Here is a 23,255-nt window from a genome sequence, read left to right as displayed (position 1 = left end):
ACCCATAAAAAAATAGAAATTCCATTTTAGACAGGCATGATTTTGCCTACTCAAAACCACGCCATTAATGAAATCAGGCACACATAATGGAAATCATATAATTTTAAAATCTCATTGTGAACAGTTTGTCATTTAGACACAAAATGCATCTAGTTGTTTCCATAAATTCACTCCAGAAATAAAAACCTACTTGACTTAAAAAAACAGCTTAGCTTCCCTACCTGACCCCACACAAAATTGTGCCTCAAGCTAATAGTTACTGTTGGCAAACAAAATGATCTATGATTAAACAGCTCATTTTCTTTCTTTAAAGATTCCTGAAATACCCTGATGTTCTCCCAGTAAACAGCTGCCATTCACAACCGCCTGCTAAAAATAAAAACAAAATACCCAATTTGGACAGATAATGGAAGTTAAAGAAAAAACAAAAGTAGGTTCAGTTTGTGGCTAAAATTACTCCCCCATCCCAAAACATGCTATAATGCAATCGGTGGAGTTTTGGCACATGCTAAATACATTTTTAGATAATGTAAGCAAAATACACCACAGTAAATCAGATGAATAAGTAGCACACTGTGTGGCTGGAACAGAAGCAGCCAATGCATTTAGGGCAAGGACTAGGAAGCTGTCACACCAACAGCAGCCCACAAAGCCTCCTTTGGAGCTGTGGTGGGGCTATCTCAGTTCTTCCCCTGCATCCTTGTCAGCTTGCAATATCCATCACAAAGGATGGAAATTTTTTATTTAATTGTTATACACTTTTTAAACAAAAGTAAAATAAAACTCTCCTTAATCTTGTTCCAGGAAAATTATTGGGTCAACTTCAATATACAGCTTTGTATAAAGCAATTTATATCATACTCTTCAGTGGTGTACAGCAGAAAGTGCAAGGATATTTTAAGCAAAAATTGTCTTGACAGCTCCTTATAAACCCTTCATTTCCTCTACCACAACAACAAATTGCTGCCCAGAGCTAATGCCGTCCAAAGTAAGCACAAGTTCATATTTGCCTTAAAATATTCACGTAGCAAATTAAACTTTGAATTTCACATGGGTTTGCCTCACTCCAGTCAGTTCTAATTACTGACTTGTTTTTGGTACCAACAGCTTATATTTGTACAATCACAAATTCTTCAAAGTAATCTGACAAAGAGATCTCTCGCCCACCACTACAATGTAGACGCTGTTGGGACCAAACTTTATTCTGGGCCAATAATGTTATAATTTTACAAAGAGATGAAAAACTTGGGCAAAATCCTATGGAGAAAATTTAAACAGACAGTACCATTACCACAGAAGGATTTTTTGCCAGGCAATTGAGGTTAACTCCTGCCAAAAAGCCATAGAGCATTTGAGGGTAGGAAGTAATCTTGGTTATATTCTAGCAATTTCTTATTCTAAATGATGTAATAAAATTTAACACAGGATATTCAGCATGTATCTACCACTTACAAATATGAACTTCTGACTTTTTAGAGTATTAATATTTGCACGTACACACACGTTCAGTGACTTATGTCTATTTCCATTTTAAAAATAAATCCTTAAAGTTCATTTAATCTGTTCAGAGTCATCAAGGATGAAAGAGCACAGATAATTTGAATAATATAAATGCTATATTTTGTCTGTAATGCCTTATGTAAATGACTGAGAAGCCATTAAAACAATGACTTTTATTCCCAACTACAGCTTTATCAGAAATACAAAGAGATAAAGCTGAGGAACTTTGTAGATGGATTATGTTTACAGACAAATTGTTAACCTGCATTTAATCAATATTAAATCTAAGTAAAAAACCATTGAGGAAAGTGGCACCACACTATTTTCCCCTTATAATTTAAGACAGCAAATCAGCATGGAAAGGGCAAGAGACTACTGAAATATAACAAACAGCCTTATGCTAGTGGATGTCTAGGTGGATGTTTCTATGCTACCCTGGAATACTCTCATTACTACTTAATTCTCCATATTTTTCACCCTAAGACTCCCAAGTCAGGCAGAGACTCCATTTTACATACACTCACTTTCAGAGAAAGATGTGGCAGCAGTGATCAGAAACTGCATCAGTCCATACCTATGTAGTTAGCAGCATCTTCGTAAGTTTGATCAAACAAAAAAAATCCAAAACTGACACATGCAGACCCCACAACAACAAACCACTGATCTGAACTCATCAAAGCTGGCACATCCACACAATATACTTGATGATAAATGGCACAAATATGATATTGCACATGGAATTGCAGGAGCTATAAAAGCAAACAAACTTAGCACATAAATGATATCTTAAAAAGCATCAAAACTACTACTTAAGCTAACTTGGGAAAGCTGAGGTGGCTGTGCAGTGGTGGAAAACCAGGAGAAAAGTTTTCTTTCCACAAAACAGCTCACAATGAGTATCTTTGGAAGTTTGGAAGCAAAAACTGTTAAATCTAGCCATAGGCATAAACCAAACAAATAAAAATGTGTTAGGCCTGGTCACACTGTCTGACTCCTTTACAGGTAATTATAAGAGCTAAACCAAAATAAAAGGAAGTATTTATTCATAAGTAACTCATTCTTTCAGTACATGCTGTTGAATAATGCCATCCTTTCTTCTAAAAGAGCCAATAAACACAGCTAATAGATCTATGTTTAAAGTTCATTTTCTGGTGTGTAAGTGATTTTCCCAACCAGAGGTAATGTACAGCCAGGCAACGCACACACCTCACCCCTCTGACTGCTCATTTGCTCTCCTGATAAAGAAATTAATTAGATAATATGAAAAAAAGCTCCAGCCTTCTCCTCTTCAACGTGCATAAAGTCTTCTCATGTCTCACACCATTTCCTCCTGTTTCCTTTCTTGCTTTGCGACCTCAGGATCAGAGATAACAAATACCTTGTTTCAGGGAACTGACAGAATCCACCACTCTTCCCCACTGGCGCTACCAAACCATGCCACCACCTGAACATGTGGAACAGACACGGCAGTCACAGAACTGTGGAATATTCTGAGTTGGAAGGGACCCTTAAGGATCACTGAGTCCATCTCCTGGCTCTGAACAACACAACCCCAAGAGCCACACCATGTGCCTGAGAGCATTGTCCAAACGCTTACTGAGCTCTGTCAGGCTGGTGCTGTGACCACTGCCCTGGGAGCCTGTTCCAGTGCCCAAACATCCTCTGGGTAAAGACTCTTTTCATAATATACAACCTAAACCTCCCCTGACACAGCTTCAGGCCATTCCCTTGGGTCCTGTCACTGCCACCACAGAGCAGAGATCAGTGCCTGCCCCTCCTCTTCCCCCCACGAGGAAGTTGCAGAATGTGATGAGGTCTGACCTCAGTCTCCTCCAGGCTGAACAGATCAAGAGACCTCAGCGACTCCCTGTATGGCTAATGAAATCTAGGCACCTAGTCCAGGTATCCCTGACAGTGACTGATGTTTATTGTAACACAGTCTTGTTCTGATTAGCTATTTTAAAGCAGCAGTCCTCTTCTGCTAATTGAAATTCTAACCATTGATAGATATGTGTTATAAAGGTCACATTGAAGCAGGATTTAGTATTAAGACATGAAAAAGCTAAGCTTTGTCAAAAGTGAACAGCAATTCATATGCCTGTGTTTTCTCTGCAGGATCCTGCTTTTCTGGAAAGGAAAGGCTGTGCTTTGGTGATCTCCTTCGCCCAATCCACTTTTCCTTCCTCAGCAGTCTCCAACTCCCACTTGCATCCCACCTCATGTCTTTTTCACCAGAACAGCTGTCACTCCTCCCATAACACGGACTGCAGCTGAGGGATTTGTAGGAAAAACCCTCATTTTCTACCTAGAGACAACACCACAGCAGTGCCTGCTGCTACAAAAAGTGACAAGGAAAGCACAGCCTGACTCCTGCAGCCCAAATCATTGATGAATACTAACAAATCTTTACTAAGCAGATGAAGACTTTCAACACCAAATCTATTCTCCAGAGAACTGCTTTTTCTCAGGCAGTGCTGGAGCTTGACTGGGAAGACTTTTTGTCACCAAGGGAAAGAGAGGGTATAAAAATATAAATAAATTTTTCTTCATCACCATATTCTGTGAAATGGCTCAGATGTTTTAGATGCAGAACTTTAGACACTTGAAAATAAGCAAGCAAAAGTAACCAGCCTGAAGTAGTCTAACAGTCTAGAAACTGTTGCCTTGAGTGGCATTGCTTTGCAAACATCACCATAAAAATTGGAAGTCCATACAATCAACCAAGGTGAAAGTGTACTTATCAATATAAGAAAAGGAATTAGAATCTGACACAAAAAAATCTTGTAACATTCTCCAGCCAACAGCACAAGGAAGAGAATTAAAGTTAATAATTGAAATTGAAGCCCCATTAAAGAGGAGCGAAACAGGGATGAGAAGGTGGGTTCCCGCCTTCCATCCAAAACATTAATAGCTCTTTTGAAAAGAACCAACATTCAACTATTGGTATAATTATGTAATTCAGTCATTAAGTGGAGTTAGAGCTTTAAGTCAGATATGACCATTTGATCATTTAATACAGCCTGCACATAGGACATTAGGTTTCAACATCTTATCCATAAAATGAGCCAAATAATTCATGCTTGCCTAAAATATAACATTCAGAAAAGAGTTGTTAATAAATTGAAAACACCTAAAAGTAAAAAATTTAAAACAATTCTTCATTATTTTTTCAGTGGTTAATTATCTTTTTTGTTGCATAATAAAATAAAAACATTTTACATGCCCAGTGTCTAAAATTAATTCCGTTCCTTCCTTTTTTGCCTAACTTTCTTACAGGAAAAATCCAGTTATTGTTCATAATCTCCCTCTGCCTTGTATGAACTATCTAGACCCTCTCCTACACTGAAATAAAAGAAACCAGGGACCGTGTCTGAAGTTTCTTCAGTTCATTATTTTGCAACTTGCCTTCTCTAACATCCCTTGGAAACCTGACAGGCAGTGTGTGCTCCGTGCCAGCCTCACCAACGACCTGGACGAGATGTACTGGCAGAGCAGATGATGGGTGATTTCCCTCATCCTTGTTATTCACAGCAGCAGTCATCTCCCAGCCTCTTCTGACAATTTCCCCATCTGTACACATGGGGATTATGCTTTCAACCTACAGGACTGCACTGACAGCTTGTGTTTAATTGCTGATTCACTGTGATCCCTGTCTGGAGCCAATTAGAAACCTAAGTCTACAGTTTTGATGTTTGCATGTCAGAACACAATGATTTACTCACATACAGAAATGCTCTAGGGCTAGCTGGTTTTGACAGCATTTCTATTACGAGAAGGTAATTTTGTGCTTGAGAACAGAGCCATCAAGACTGTCCTCTGAATTCTTCTGAGCAGGCACCTGAACCTCAGCCAGCCTTGTCTCTCAGGAGATTCTTCAGCTTTGGGCAAGAGAGCCTGTCTGTCTCTCACTCTGACTGAAAAAATATTTATTTTTTTCATAGGAGATAACGTTCCCAATTGGCCAGACAAGTTTGAGGCATGAGACCATGATTCAGATGAGCTACAGAAAGTCTGCACAAAGTAGAGTTTCCTCTCAGTTTTCAAATAAAGTTCCAGAAATCCTTAACTCTGTCCCGATGAGAAATGAACAAAGCATAAATTTGCAAAAAAAATTGTAAAAACTTTTTGTGAGATAAAGGAATTGTATTCTGACAATTTCTATATCCAAATTCTTATGCGTTCTCTTTTAGGGGATTTCCCCAGTCTGAATTTCTTAATTCATGCCATTTTATAAAGCATGTATCCAACAGTCTCCACTATAAAAAAAATAATTCCTACTCATAGTAATGTATGAATCCTAATGTGATTCAACTGCCTTAAAAAAAAATACAAGTATTCAGAAGCATTACTGCTTAAATAAGAAAAATACCAACATTCCATATGGAATGTTTGTAACACAATGAATCATTATAAAGTATACACAGTTAACTATTTCTGCTTCTAGAAAACAAGGAGTAATTTCTACCTGGACTCTAAATATGTTGTGAACAGCAGTAATAGATGTTGTAGTATCAGTTCTTGCTACAATATTTTAGTAACGGACTTCCATCTCAAACTAGAGGCACAGTAGAGTATAAGCAATGGTAGATTTATGAAATCCTTATTGAAATTTCTTCTATATGTATGCTCCTAATCACCCAGTGTTTGGGCACACAGTGAGAAGACAAAAGCAACTGGTATCCAAATAATATCCAATCTGCCATTTAAGGTCACCTTTAAATCTAATCACCTTCTGGGATGTCTTATTACTTATCTGTGCTCTACATTCATGACACATGATTCATGACACATGATCTTTAATCATGATTCATGATTTTTAATTAGTAGCTCTAGTATAAACTGGTCTGTCTTTACTCCAAGTGAAATAGAAACCAGAAGTTACAAACATAAATATCTTTATGCCTCACCATATGGCTTTTTAAAATTTTTTGGAGACAACTGAGCACTATACTAAATTTTCTAACTTTTATATTCATTTACCTATAGGAAAAGAAGAAAGACTAGCTCTACTTCATTTTAATATTATAATATTATAGAAATCAGAGAAACACGTAAGAATAATTACCCAGAACAGACCAATGGGACACCATTGAACTGTTAATATGTCCTTAGAATAAAAAAAAATATATTATTGACCAGAGAAAGGCTACTGCCAATTGTACATATGTCAGTAGAAAGGCACACTGATTTCAAAATCAGACTGGTTAGAAACTCTAGTAAGTAGGAGGCACAGAAATGGGAAGAGGAGATTTAGGAAATGATTTCTGGGAAATTTATTTTGACACCAAGGAAGTCATTTGACTTTTGTGCACTGAGTAATAAAATGATAAATCTTTAGTCTATTTCAACACGTTAATACTAGATGATGAAAGTGTTTTGGCACTGGGTTATGAGACAGGTTAATAGGACATTTTTGAAGCTGTTCTGCTCTAGTACTGAACTGACAACTATAATAACCCTGAGTCATCACATCTCGCTGAGACATGAAGTTGCAATGATGAAAGTGATAGTAGATTGCTAACAAGACTTTACTTTCACAGTTTAGGAGAAATGTCACCTCTTGGTTCCTGCTAAGGTAACTTTTGACTTCACAATTTTTTTGCATCAATTCAAAGCTCACAGAAGCAGCAAGTGTTAAAAGAGCCATGAAAATTTCAGTCTAATCATATGATTAATATACAAATTTGAACATACTGAAGGTATTAAGGGGATTCAAAGAATCCTTCAGAAACTAAGGAAAATTTTTAAATGGTATTGCAGAACTTATCTCTCACAATTTAAACTACATGCTCACTACCATATTAAAAATATGCCCCTTCAGGTATGCCCTTTCAATTAAAATAAGTATCAAGTGAGGTATCTCTCATATGGTACTTCCACGTGTACCAGGCACTGTTACACAGACAACAATAAATATTGTTAAAACCCTGTACCCTAAAGAAAGGTACCGATAAAACAGTGATGGCCTACCTGACTGATAGAGATTTTTGAAGTGAATCTAATTTCAACAGTTTTCCGCTCATAAATGGTGCAACAGAAAATAATGGTCTCTGATTTCTAATCTGCCAGAAAACAGTATGAATAAGTATAAAAACCTTTGCCAATAAAAAATAAAAAAAAAAATCCCTCCACCAGAAACAATCAGATTATATCTATGAACCAGAACATCTGAATTCTCAGTACATTAACCCAACAGTAATTTCTCTCTTCCCTAAATAAAGAGGAAAAGTTCAGCAGATTTCAGACAATAACTCTGAGGGATGCTGGGGCTATTTTTTATGTATGTATTCATTATATTCTGGCACTGGAAATGGACAAAACAACAATGATTTTGGAAAAACTCAGGATACAGAGTAATTCTCAGGGTGGTGAAGACCAGGCCTATTTTCAAAAGTCGAGGTGTTTCCAGGTAAACCTGATACTGTGATGCCCTTGACATCCTATTTCTGTAGCAGTCACATATTTTCAATTACTGATGATCCAAAACACTGTAACCAGCTGAGAATACATATGGTGTATTCTGGCAGTCTGATATTTCTACCTACACAGGGCAATCTTCCCCTGGAAGTACAACCATAATCTCCCTAGGCTGATATATCACTTCACACTACATGATTGCTAACGTAACAGGTGAGCTTTAACAAAGAAATGTACATAGTCATGCAACAAAGAATAGAAATATTCTAACCATAAGAAACTCTAACACTTATATATAGATCCAGGCTTGTAAGTAATGTTGGGCCCTCCAACATTCCTGTATTTTGTCCCTAGTAAATTCATACTGTCATTCCTTAAACCAACTTCCCCCCACCATTCCCTTCCCCCGTCATTTTCCTCATACAGGATCTCCCGACTGGCTGTGTTATTGTGCAGATGCAGTCACGGATATGTCAGAAGGAGCAGCCATGAACCCCACTCTTTCCAAATGTCCTTCTAATGCTGGTGGACAGTCCCTTAATAATTGGGCTGCTGCTACCAGCAATCTGAGCACAGTTACATTTGGAGAGCCTGTGGGGAAGCATTAATCCCTGCTCCTATTCATCTTTATTAACCAGAGTCTCTTATTCTAAGTTTATTTTCCAAACAATCCTTCATTCTGGATGCTTTTAACGGTTCTGATTTGAGAATACTATAGAATCGTAGCATAACCACGAAAGTCTAAAGTGCTACAACAACAAAACATCAGCTAAAGAGGCAGTCCCAGCCAGAAACATGGCTATCTGTACCTTACAAAATGTTGCTGTGCAAGGGTGGAGAATGAAGCTTTTACCCCCTCTCTCCCAACAACAGTCCATGAACCCTACAAAGCATGAGATTTCTGCTCCAATATCCTCCACAGAAGCCCATGGTGTACAGCTGGGCAGCTTAGTCCGTGCAACACTTGCCAAGCTGGGAACAATATTGCTTCCATTATATCTCTGAAGTCCATCTGGTACAGAGCCGCTCATGCCACACAATGCTGCTGCAATTTGTACAGGCTAACCCTGACACAAGCAAAAGCGAAATTGTAAGTGAGACTCACTTTAGGCATCAGACAAGATGCCAAATCTTGGACAATAAAATTAACTGATAACTCTCATTTTCTGTGTAAGCCACTTCCAGTTCAATTTATTTTACAGCTCTCATGAAAAATTAAGATTTTAATTTTAATTAACATTTTAAAATCAAGCCATTTCTGTTCCTAAAGGAACACAGAATGACCACCTTTTCCAGTTAAGAATCTATCCTTTGACTATAAATGACTGAAAGCCTCATTTAGAAACATTTCTTATAGAAAGCATCAACCATGCTTTATGATTTTTTACCTGCTATATGATACGTTTCCTTGAATTTTTAGCATTATTGAGCTGAGTCCAAATTTTTGAAAGCATTTAAATAAGCCAAGCTCTTAAGTCTCTTTTAAAAGCAAACACAAACTTAAACAAAACTAGTTTTAGTGAGCACCTCCAAGTCACTTTTCAGCTGAACTCAAGTGTTTCTGCTTTTTCTGTTTTTTTCTTTTTTTTTTTTTTTTTTTTTTTAATTTTAGATTATCTCTTTCATAGTCTTTAGAGTCACCTCTATTAATTATTTAAAGCAATAGTTTTAACTGTTTGAAAGGAAAAAAAATGGCCTTTGGAAATGCTTAAATAAATATAGTTTACTTGTTGTAAGAGTATTTCAAACAAAGCCAATTATACAACATCATAAAGAAAATATATTAAGTCCAAAGTCCAAAGACAAACATATACAAATCAAACCTGACATATCTGGGAAAAAATACTAATAAAATTTAACCAGATAATTTCACCATGCATAACACTCCATTGTTTCGGTCTCAGTGATTTCTGCAACACTTACAATTATTTAAGATAACAGTTCCTAAATCCTAAAAAGCTCCCTTTTTTGCCTGCTCTCTGTTGCAAATGAACCTGCAAACTGAGTCCTCAAAACAGATTATTCAGATGTTCTACTTGCAACCATCAGCTGTCCCCTTATTCAGCTGGTTTGTCAAAAGCAGGGAAATTCACCATCAAAAGAATAAATCTGTGGGTAAGATGTTTGCACATACCTGTGTATCAGTAACCTACTTTTCTCTGGACTACAGCCAACATAAGCAGCAGATCATAATTCTTACCTGTCAAACAGTGTGCACCAGAGTGTTTCTTCTCAATTAACAAAGACAATTAAGAATCATGAATATTAAAGACAGCATTAAAACCTATATTTGCTAATTGATACTACATCAACTGGTGAAGACAGGAGAATTAGCAACGGCCAATTTGCAATCTGCACAAAAGTGCTTCACATTCTTAACTCCTTATGGCCAAGCTCAGAAGCTCAACTGCTCATGCATCAAGTTCTGCATATTAACCAGATACCACTTGAGGAATCTAATCAACAAACACTAACTGCAACTTCTTACAATGCCTTCAAATTGTATCTCTTAATATTGTTTCACATCTTTGAGGAATCAAATTGTTAGAGCAGGGGCATTTCTAAACAAACAAAAGCAATAAGGGTAACTGCTGACAGAAAAGTAAGATTTAATAGAAGAAACTTGTGTGCACAACTGGAAAAAGACAGAGGAACACACATAAATTTTTATCAGTCAGGTAGGAAAGAAAATCTAGTTTACCATATTATGGAAATTGTAAGTGCTCCTTTTTCTTCCCAAATTAGGGCAAAATGTGGGCTGCAACTTTTTAATTTTTTTTTTTTTAATTTCTGAATTTATGACCCTATTTACTAAGATTATTCCAAAATCCAAAGGGAGAAAAACCCAGACAACATTGGTGTTTTGAGTATAGCAAAAATAAGAGACCCTAACAGTTTTTTACCTAATGAAGTAACAATCCGAGAAAAAGAATCAATGGCTAACACTTCCTGAAGATGCCACTGAAAAGTTGCTAACCCATTTTAATAGTTATTTCTTTAAACACTAAAAGGGTTCCTTGACAAAATGAAGCTTCTAATATAATGCAGATGAATACAACTCTAGAATGGAAATGCATTTGAATGTAAATCAATCCAATTCAATAGGTAAGTCATGACAATTTGAGATGTCAAAATAAAATGACTGGTTACTAATGGAATTATAAATTTTTAAACACTGCAACTAAGCCTTCAGTAAAAGAAATAACCAGTCCAGCAAAAGACCAACTCTTCAAAGCTATTTATTTCAGTGTGCACATAAGCAAAAAACCCAACAACAAAGAAAACCAAAAGAGCCTGACAAGAAGATAAAATTAAAGTATTTGTAATTTCTTGTTCCCAATAAGGACCTGATGCTCAAAGCATGATGAGAGCCTGATGCCATAACGCTGCTGCAAAGAGCAGGATGCTTTTATGGAGTTTCTCATGGCACTTTTGAACAAGTGTACATACTCTGAAACACACAGTTCTTATAAGGAGATTTGACTGAGGACCAATCATACCAGCTTGTCTAATGCTGGAATGAAAAGAAACCCTTGGAGGGAATCACAAAAGGAATTATGTACAACTACTCAGCTTAACAGAAGAGTCTCCCAATAAATACTGCCCATTAGCTTTTTCTAGGAACTATTAGTAGATTGCAAACTCTTTCTCTAAAACGAAAGAAAAAGAGTGTTTGTGATCCCAGATCATTGGGCTCTTCCTGACCACAAGCACAAATATCCTGTCAAGAATCTGTGGGGTCTAATCTTCTTTGCATCCCCCGACACTCACATTAGCACTGTCAAATCCAGCAGAACACAGTGTGGGATCCCTGCAGCTGTGGGTCACAGCACTGCAGGATCTCCTCATGGAGTATGCACAGCACGGCTGCAATCTTAACAGAGGACAATAATGACCCATTCTGTAACCACTGTGTTGCAGGCACTTCTCCAGAACTATCAGGAGCCTCCTTATCCACACATTTTGGTTGCTTCTTTCAGGAGGAGAAGTTAACCAGTCCAGGGATGTCTGAAACTCAGCCTCAAGGAACCAGGGATGTCAGCTCAGCAATGCTCAGAATTTCATCGCCACTCAGAAGCAGCAATCTGCCAACCCTCCCACACAAGAAAGGAGCAGAGTCCTCCTGCAACAGAACTGATACAGTCTTAGTGTTTGTCTTCCCCTTCCAGCTGCACGCACAAAAAACCCACCACACAAAAGAATCCCCCCTGCTTTTAAAAAAACAAAAAAAACCAAATCCAAAACAAACCCAAACAAGAACCTCTTCCCCACTCCAGTATGATCTGTTCTTTTTAACAGATCCTTTGCTTTGGTGTGAATTGCCACCCCCACTCCCCGACTGAGCAGGATCTAAGGACGCCTAACTTTAGGAATTTGAACCAACCTGGAAATTCCCAGACACAGTTCCTCTGCCTCAATCTGCCTAGGATTTATTCTGAGCTACTTTCTTATTCCAACCCTGCAGTTGTTTAGGACAAGCACTTATGTGAACCCCTGAGTAATACAAGTATTATTGCAATGGAGATAAACAAAAGAATTAGCTCACTGTGTGTGGGCTGGTCACTGGAAGCCGCAGGTACCTTGCTGCAAACTATCACGCAAGGAGAAAGAAGTGGGGAGGTATCTCTGTGGTCAACAAGGCACTGACAAATTTACTCCCAAACACTCTGCATGACCAAAAAGTTGGTCTCATAGGACCAGGCACAATAGGACCAGTTCCAAAGAAAAGTCAAATTAGGAGTGTTGACACTCACAGGTCTTCACCTCAGATACAGGAAAAACCTCAGTTAAAAGAATTATTTGAGAACTACCATCTGTGAAAGAACACATGCTACGCTGCTAAGCTAAAAACATCCAGAAACCAAGACTTTTCAGGTGACATGGTACAGAAGTCACTTGTCTTGCAATCTGGGTGGAAAATGACTTTTGGAAAAATCACATAGGAACACGCTCTCCCAGGTTGGAGCAGAATCCAATTTCTTGGTGACCCTTACAGCTTAACACAGGTCAGCTGAAACCTACCAGACAACTTCACCTTGGGGTTATCAAGGTAACCTTTTAAATAGCAATGAGGGATACCCATTACTTGAAGGAAATACCAACATAACAACCGTGACATTACATTGGCACTTGCCTCGGTCAAACTGTTTACACTTCCTGAAGGAAACAGTTTTCTTTCTCTTTTGTATTCCACCAAGGAGAATGTCTATTAGAGTCCACATAAAGAAAAGGCATGGTACTTTTAAAATTTAAGAACTGATTATAGAAAATCTGTGGGTTATTACATTATTTGTCCACTTGGAATTTAGAAAGATCAGGTGCACATTATCACACACATTTAGGTATCACTGTTACTTCTCACTCCTTGTTTATGCAAAGGAACTTTTAAAACACATAAAACAAATTCTGGTGAAAAGCAGAATCCAAGAGGAGCAAAATGATCTGCATATCCATATAACTAAAAAATGAGTGTTTGAAACTATCACTACCAATCTGATGCAACAACCTTGTGTGTGTAATGAAGCTTGAGATGTTGATAAAGGTCATATGGTAAGACTGTAATGAAGATTCATCTACTCTAGTCAGATTTTCTCTGGCTTTACCTTTAATGGCTTCTCATTATTCCCACTGGCAAAGGTAGTCATGTTTGTACACAAACTAATTAATGAGGAACTCTACCAAGACTTTCAGAGCAGAAACAGTCATGCATTTTGACAGTTACTAATAGCAGGAGGGAATTCTCCATCATGAAGGATAAGGACTATTCACAGCATTTAACTGTAGGCTAGTCACTTCATGGGGAGAAATGATAATTAAACCATTTTACTGATCACAAGAAAGGGAAGACAGGCATATTGAAATTTTTGTTTATATCTATTCTGGGAGGTATTTTCCCCCCCAAAAAATGCATTAAAAGGTATCTATCTATCTATCTATCTATCTATCTATCTATCTATCTATCTATATTTCTTGTTCACTTGCTCATTCCCTGTCTTTTTTCCCCTCTTCTTCTCCTCTACCAGAAAATATATTCTGTAAAAGTTCAATATACTTTTAGGGCCCAAAGTTCAATATACTTTTAGGGCCCACCATTCTCAAAAAAAAAAAACCAAACCAAACCAAACCAAACAAACAAACAAAAAAACAACAAACAAAAAAAATCCCAAAAAACTCCAAAACTCCCACATTCACTTTAGTAAGCAAGTATTTTAAAAGAAGACATTAAAAAAAAACCCCATAACATTTTACAGAAATACATGATGCTCTTTGAAAGGTTTTAAAGTTAGGGTTACAGGAATGAGTTAAAATTCTATGTAATATTGAGGCTGATAGTTCCAAATTCGCCTATCAAGGAACAGACAAAAATACTTCAGTAGTAACAGTTATTATTTCTTTCCTGGTAATACAGTAATATTTTAATTATAAATTATTCTAATGCACTCTTTCTACACAAAAGAAAGCAATACAACTAATAATAAATTGCACTTTGCATGGTCTATGTAATAAGTTATAAAATAATTAGATGGCCAAGATGATATCTACTGATATTATTTTAATAGCAGGTGATTATTAATTTAAGAATTCCATTCAGTAAAAATTAGTATTTAATTTTCAGATTTAAGGATTGCTTTCAAGCTTTTCACGTGAGCTGCTCTGATGTTACTTGTTTGTTCCCAAACAGGGCATTTAGAACAATCATATATGAAAGGAAGAAGTCTTCTTAAACAACAGTAAATCTGCATTGACTGAAAGTGCAACAGGTCTCTAAGCTCTTCTTCTTTTCTTTTTCTCTTTTTTTTTAATTTTAAATAAGATCCTGGCAAAAATTGCTGAAGAAACTCACAATTTGATTGCAGCCTGCAACTGCCCCTTCAATTAGGAATAAAGACAGATTTCTTCCTTCTCATGAAGCCTTTGTTCCACACAACGTAACAAATTAGACCACTGCATAGGTCTAGCCAAGCACATGGAAAGAACAGTGTAATAAAAACTGATAAACAGGAAAGGAAACAAGCTTGTGCATTATAGCAAACACTGGTCATAATGGGACATAAATCATTATTCTTGCTCTTAGAACAAAGACTGAAATACTTATAAATTGACTTACAAAATTCTGTCAATTAGAGACATCTTTTGTTTTTATTTCTTGAGAAAGTTTAAATTGATTTGGTTTTATTTAGTATAAAATCAGAATCCAGCACCTGAAGTTGGCTTGTGCCATAGCCTGACACCAACATAACCACAAAACAGAATTCCAAACACAGAGACTGCATTGCTATCCAAGAAAGAAAAATGTTATCCCTTTAGCATCTGGTGCAGCATAAAGCCATTATAATGCAATTAGGTAGACTAAGGAGCATCTGCTAAGAAACTAAACATAAAAGATGAAGACTTTAGTAACAGATTTCCTTCAAATCATATTGAAAGAAAGCATATCTTACAAAAATGTTTGCATTTTGCTCTGCTCAGGACACTGATCCGGGTTAAACTTCCGAGGTTCAACATAAAACAGACCAATAATGTCTGACCCTGCACATAAAGATTTGCTACACACCTCCACATGCTCAGTCCTCTGTTATATACACTCTGATGGAATTTAGATTTGCTACCTTGTGCAAAGTGGCCACAGTAGGCAATCATGGAACTTGAAAAACAATTCATAACTATTTATCCTTCTTTCAACAGCTCTAAAAATTTTTCTTCAAAATTTTTCTTTAATGTAAATGTCATTGACTTGTTAAAAAAATAAACAAGCAAACAAACCAATTAACAATTATTATGCTATCATACGAAGATTTAGCTGGAAATATTCAAATTTAATTTTCTGTGATTTTTCTGTCATATTTTCTTTATTCAGTCCAGGAATAGATATGATTCCTGAAAATATAGTCCTTTTTCTAAGAATCTGCATTCATAAAAGAAAAAAAGCAAAACCAAAACCAAGTGTCATTAAAAAAAAAAAAAAAGTCCTGTGCAATGTCTAAGTCTTAATATAAGCACTGGAGGTAGAACTACAGAACAGTTGAGTCTGGCAGGGACCTCCCAAAGTCCAAGTTCCATAGGCATAGGAGGGGCAGCAAGGGCAGACTTTTCAATGCCATGCTCAACTGGGTTTTGACCATCTCCAGCAATGGAGATCCCACAGCATCTCTGTACAATCCATTCTGGTGACCAACTACTGAGGCCAAGTTTTCAGAATACCAGACCTGAACTTCCCTCTTTCCAACCCACATCCTTTGCCTCTTGTCCTATTGCCATGCACCTCTGAGAAGCCTCTGTCTTCCTCTTCACTACAAACCTGCAGCCAGGTAGTTGTAGATGGCAATCCTTCTCACCCAGCCTTATTCTGACAGGTGAATAAACCCAGCTCCTCCATGCCACGTCCTCCAGCACCCAAGCCTCAGGCAGCCCTGCTCTGGACTTACTCCAGTACACCTGTGTCTAAGTGGAAACCCAAAAGTAGAGACTGCATCCCTGGTAGGTCTCAGGAGAGCTGATCTGAGAGGAGGCATCACTTTCTGATGGTATGCTGTATATCTGTGTTCGTAACACAATTCTGCCATGCTACTAACATTCTATAAATTTTATCCATTTTTATTCTTAATTCTGTCAATAAATTCTTTTTTTATTGGCTTTCAAATAATGATGGAAAAATCCCTCTTACAGCCAAAAAATATTTTACCATTTTTTAAAATACTCCTAGCTGCTTCTGTAAAATACATCTGATGACTTGACAGCTCTCACTTCAGATCACCAGAACATTTACTGTTTTGTTAAGGGGAGATGAAGCTTTCTACTTATGAAGGATTAGTATTGACAAGTATTTTAATAATTCAAATGATCTCAAGAGGACATTTACCACAAATGGCATTTCTCTCCCTGTTTCCTTTTGCTATGAGGCAAAAAATGAGAATCAAATGTGGAAATCCATTTTAAAGAGAAAACAAGCTGGAAATCTAGACAACTTCAGTTGTTTGACCCTGAAGAGCTTGCTCAGAATTTCCCAGGATTATATTTCAAGTTACATTGCTCCAGTACAAAATGTTACAAAATTTTGCCGGCTGAACTTCATAAATAGTTAAGAATTAGAATGTAAAAGGACTGTATTGTCACTCTACTGCAAACATACCCCACAGCAATCTCAATGACATCTTTGAGAACACTGTTCCTTGGATCTCCTTTCATCACAGACCTCTGTTGACACTCACAGATCTAAGTGCAATGCAGCACAGTAACGAGGGTTGAATTAAGTATGCAGTAAAGCTCTCTGAGATTGTGGAAATTTCATCAAGATGATAAAATATGACTCTACTAAGTTAGGGAACTCACTGCTCAGAAAAATCCACCCTGTAGGCAAAGGAACAGCCACAAGAAATAAAGTAACAAGATATGGCTTCAAAGTCTTCAATGCTCAGTGAGAGCTGAGCAAGCTGACTCAAAAGATTCTCAGAATTACAACCAAGATTTAGTTCCCCCTTTCTGAAGGTGAAGGATAAAGTAAATTATTTTCTCTTGATACTAATACAAAATTTAATTTTGCTCCTGGAGAATATGAGAGGCTCATCGAGCTTTGTGGCCAGCTGTGGAAAAGTTGGGAATAGGCAAATGAGTCCAAGGAACTTCTGGGAAGTTCTTAGTCTGACACAGCCACTCTCACCCCTCCAGTTCAATTGTGCCAGGCAGCAAAGGCCTGTCCCAAACCATGGACTGGAGGAATGCAGGCAGCTGTAACTTGTTAGCAATGGAGGATCACCCTCAGACATCACTGCCCAGCCAGTGCAGACCCTTCTTGAGGAAAGGGACAGGGAAGAGAGGAAAAAGCTGGACCAGCCACTGACATGATGATCCAATTTACAGCTGTGCAGAGCAGCTGCTGGAGCCTGGCTGAGTTCCTGGGCTGAAGAAAATGTCAGGGAAGATCACAGTCTGATTAGGGGCACCAGGCAGACAATTTTAACAAGGAATTTACTGGATAATAATTTTGCTTAAAGCTTTGAATCTAGAAGAGGCAGTGAATACACAATATGTTGTGTATGTGCATAGCACACGTGTATGTGTATGTTGCCTATGTGCATAGGCAAATGGTAAAAGCAAAGTATCTGAATTATCAGAATAATTCAAAAAGACAGGAATTCTAACCATGGATGCAAGTCACCAATGATCAGGCCAAGGGGCTGTATCCTACCTCCACTAATTACTGTGGAGTAAGTAAAACAGGCAACACCTCATCAATCAAACACTTCATCAAACAAACACAGACCCTCTTCCTGAAATATGTGAGTGCCTTCAGTCTTTTTCAGAACACAATTAATTCTACCAAGAAGCATTTTACTTAATTTCTGAATATCTTTTGACATCCCTAGATTGAAAAAAAAAAAAAAAAAAAAAAAAATCCTTACAGGCATGGGCTATTATCTTTTCACTGACATACAGATCTTTTCACAGTTTGTTTCAGTCCAGTAAAATGTATAAAAAGATAAACAAAATTAACTGATATTATAAATATAGAGATTAACCCTGAAACCTGCCTCTAAACATAGTATCCTGTGACCTAGTACCACCTTGTCAGAACAAAATCCTGAATGAACACAGAGGCTTTAAATTTGTGTATTCAAAATCAACAGGTTTGCCAAAACTGACCAAAAAATGAGACTTTTTCTTTTTAAATGAATAGTATACTTCTAGACTGTATCTTGAAATACAATCTCATCATGAAGTACAAGAGATCTTCCACCAGCCATGTCCCTTAGCACTGAAAAAAAAAAAAATAACATCTCAAACCCATTATATTGATACAGCACAGTTATGTAAAGCCTACAAGCAGACTGTTTTTTTAGAGGAGAAGCATGTCTTTATTTAAGGGCACACATGACAAAGGTTAACAAAAAGTAATGCTCAGATTGGAAAAAAAAGCTTCATAAAAATTATCTCATTAAGCAAATAAATTAATCTTACATGCTAGTCAGCAGCAGATTCACAATCAACTTTCCTTGTTACCACTCTAGGAAATGATATACTCATTTTACCTATTATAGTCAAGCTTTCATAGTCCATCCTATCCTTATCAGTTTACCTGAAGCAGGATTTCAATAACCTATTCTTTTTTAAATTGTATGTTGTATTATTCATAATGTTTTCACTCCCTACTAGCACTTAGAGAGCTTGATGTCTCCTGATCTACACAGCACAAAATAAGCAGAAAGAATAGCCTCTGCCTGAAGCATTTATATTTTAAATACTGCACAAAACAGAACTTGTGTCTTTATTCACTACAATGGTATAAAATTGGCATAATGGTAAATTGCCTGAATATGGTTATCTCTGTTTAAAAAGTTAGAGAAACTATTGGTTTAGTTTTGAGGTTTCTTGTCCTTTCTGTGCTTTCTGTAACATGGAGAAAGTTGGAAAAATCAAAATCCAATTATTTATTTTGATAATTTTATTGGACATTTGCCTCAAGAATTTTGCTTATTCCCCCTTTATCCCAAAACTTCCTCTGAAAAAGTCAGGCAATACTCCACTGATTCTGTTAGGCTGATTAACTTTTATCTGCAAGAAATGAAAGATTGCAGAAAGTGCCTTTCCTTCCCTTGACTAATACTAAAGTCCTAAACCAACCCGTTATCAGCATCACTCCATATTCCCTTAAATACGTCCATGAAAGTACACTTCTTTTTTAAAATGGAAGTGAATTTCTTAAATATGTTTCTGTGTGCATAAAAATTTCCAGAGGAAGAAAAGAATACAAGTGCTGAGGTATATCCTTGACTTTCTCTTACTTTTCAACTATAAAATGATAGTTTGACCTCTCCATCACAATCTTGAATAAGCTAGTTTAGTAGTGATACAACAGCCTTTCACCCAAGCTCTGCACTGACTGTGCTTGTATTTATGACATGACTGTCTGTACTGACGCTTTCTAACAGGCCATACAATCTTTGCTTTAAAATTTTGTTCATGGAATGGGCATGCTACTCTCTACATGAAGTTTAGACTTCAAAACAAACAGGAGTTTTCCCCTGAAACTCTGCTTGCATTTCTCATCACTATATTTAGCTATTAAACAAACTGGAGTAAAACACATCTTGGAATGTTTACAGCAAATTCCCTTTCATTTGGTAGGAACAGTTATTCCTGTGATGAGTATTCAAAGGGATACTCTCCATCTGCCACAAAATAAGTGGTTGTTGAACACATGAAGTACCTTAAAAATGCAGGGCTGAGTTGTGAGCAAAGCTGAACAGTGCATTTGAGAATTATACATTTATGATAATTTAAAGACTAATTGCTTAAGATTGGCTTAATAAAACTGAAGCAATATAGAAATTCCATATTTTTTTCCTTTTAAATTACCTCCCAAGGCTATCTATATTTAAGACTTATTGTGTTTAGTGTTCCACATATGATATATGTGGGTGCTTAACAGTGTATTTTTACAGAAGATTGTTGGATATTTTACTGGGAATCTAATACTTCCCTTAATCCCAATATTTTCCAGTATGATCACAAGATAACTTCAGGTAGGAAAGACTGGTCCTACAGTCTAACAAGTCCTAAACTAAGAACTTTTACATAGACAACAGTGGTGAATGTACTGTACGAGTGTCAGCACAGACAACACTTAGAGCATGTGCTTGACTTTCTTCTTGGTGAACTCTTATATGGAAAGGAAAATAGAGCAAAGGATGCTGCTACTCTAAAAAAAAGTGAATAAAAACCACAAGTCAGGCTGACAAATGGCATAAGACTAGAGCAGCCTGATAAATAGAAATTAAGTAAGAAATACCATTGTAAAAGATAAAATCCTACAACATATATTTGAATACTTTCAGATATCTCATGCAGTTCTGGGTTTCTCTAGATTCTCCAGACTGACCCTTCCACACAGACAGCACACAATCAACTTTAGAATTTCTAATGATGAATTCTCACTAATTTAAATGCTCTCTACAACGTATGTTTCATTTTCCACAGAATTAAGGAGTTGTATGTGACTATAAGGGCTCATTGGTATTTTCTGTAACTACTTACACAGGCGTGTTTCAAACAGATGGCAACACCTTGACCTTATTCATACAAATATTCTAACAAATATATGGGGGCTTTTCTCACCTTCCCAATTCAATCATTCAAGTTAGGATGCTAATCTACTAATGCACCTGCAGTTCAGGAAACAAGATATCAAAATTGATTTCTTGCTAGGACTTGCTGGCTGAAAAAGCTTATTGCTCTCTATTACCTAGATATTTGAGCCTAGTAAGTCGACCCAGGTAATATCAGCAGGCTACATAGCACAGAAGTAGATAAGCAAAGAAAATATTCCCCCAAGCATATTCCTGTATTTCCTTTTTTTTACATATTGAAGCCTTAGAATACAATTTGCATTCAAAAATCAATAAGCAATTACTTTTTATTTGAAAAACATAAAGTCTTTATTCAGTCATTGTTAAAAAGGAACCAAAAGCCCAATCAAAGTCCATTCAACTACATGGAATTTTTTTTTTTTTTTTTTTTTAATATCCAATTTCCCTTTTGGATGCTTATAACTGGTTGCACACCCAGAGTTCTAAAAGAAGAATGAACCATGTCAACCCAGTTAATAGTAGCTATGGAAATATTCACATGGGAAAAATACTTCCCATGCAACAAAAATGAAAAATAAAAACCAATCCATGACTCCTTAAGCCATCCATTTCACTGTTGTTGAATAAACACCCCATAGCTTTCTGTTGCTTTTGCTGAGATGCCAGGCAGCCGCATTACCTTTGATCTATTTCTGTTCAAGTTACACCGAGAAGTGTCTGAAACCATGATAATGTGCACTGTTGATCCAGGAACAGTAGTAGATTATACAGCAAGATATATCTTATTGGCTAAAAATAGAGTTTGTGAAGACAGGATGTTCTGAAGAGTAGCACAGAGCATGGGATGCTCTCACTGTTAAAAGCTGAATGATTTTTATGGTATTTATGAGCCTCTGATTCAATTTGCTGTTTGCTCATTTGATGTATCAGTCCTCACAAAAGAATATCTATATGGAAGAACAATAAACATGTTATTTCATGCTGCAAAACAGCCAGATTTCGTTTTGAAATACAAGTATAGTCTCATGGACAGAAAATATTTGTTCTTTTATGAGCTATTTTTTAAAGCTCTTAAGAGGTTGCAGTCAAATCTTAGTATAAAGGAAAAGGACACACACGCACCTACCCAGATGAGATTGTGTTTGCCTGCTCAGATTTCTCTAACGTATCATGATCAATGAACAAGAAGATCAACTTCATTGTCCTAACTGCATATTTTATGAACCGTGACAAGTTTGTTATAACTCATTTGCTCTAAACTTTTCTTCTGAGATTGCAAAAGTACCAAGAGATAAACTCAGCAATGTCAACAAGCTCGGTGGCATAGTTCAAGCTGTGAAGGTTCAATAAATAGGTCCATAAACATTGCAAATCAACAAAGCTTTTGATGAAACATCAAGCAAGACAGAGCTTAGCTATATTCAGCTCAGCTTGAACTCATAAACCATTAACTGGCCTCTTTAGTTTCCACAGAAATGAGTGCTATGAATAAAGCAAAAATGTTGAAATAGAAATAAAAACCAAACTTTTTTTTTATGTTAAGAGACAAGATTAATTAAAGCTATTTAATAACAGAAAATGGTATTTTAATCACCCCAATAAAGACAGATTTATAAAAACATACAATATGAAAACGCTACACATTCTTATAATGGAGCAACCATTATTTTGTGCCTTCAAGTTAGAAAAGGATGCAAAACATAGAAATAGAAAACAAAATTCATTTTGAAATACCCTGAAGGGATTTCAACTTTGAACCATTGCAAAAATCTGTTCTGTCCTGCATGAGACATAAAAAGTATTGTTTGCTTCAGAGAAAATACATTTCTTCCCTCCATTTTTAGGAGGGAGAATAGAAAAAAACTTGTTACAATGCAGCAAGGTACCTATTTATGACAGAAAATGGGATTAATTTTTTTTTCACCCAAGTGGAGCATTGTATTACATATATACAGCCAAACAGTATCTCAAGATCTATTTCCAAAAGTCTTGAAACATATGAAGTTACTTTAGCTACTTTTCAGCAGCAATCCTCTGTAGACATGTCCATGCAATTATCCTAGACTGAATGCAAGGTTGTTTTCTCCCGATGGCCCAGTTTCCAAGCTATTTCTATATCAGTTGACTAATTCATTTGACCATGTCCAAATTTGTTTGCAGTAAACTTTGCATCTTTCTGCTGTCTTTATAATGAGAAACTCATTTAACAAAACAAATCCTCTTTGATCAGCTAACATCTATTACCCATAACTG

At 36.6% G+C, this 23,255-nt stretch overlaps 1 protein-coding gene across 9 annotated transcripts in view; it reads right to left on the bottom strand.

The window, feature by feature from the left end:
* Positions 1 to 23,255, bottom strand: part of DMD (dystrophin) — a 1,181,986-nt gene that overhangs the window by 928,374 nt on the left and 230,357 nt on the right. The window lies entirely within an intron of this gene.

The sequence above is a fragment of the Aphelocoma coerulescens genome, chromosome 1, assembly GCF_041296385.1.
Source record: "Aphelocoma coerulescens isolate FSJ_1873_10779 chromosome 1, UR_Acoe_1.0, whole genome shotgun sequence".
NCBI lineage: Eukaryota > Metazoa > Chordata > Aves > Passeriformes > Corvidae > Aphelocoma > Aphelocoma coerulescens.
Note: the sequence above shows the minus strand (reverse complement) of the source record. Positions and strands in the feature narration are given on the sequence as shown.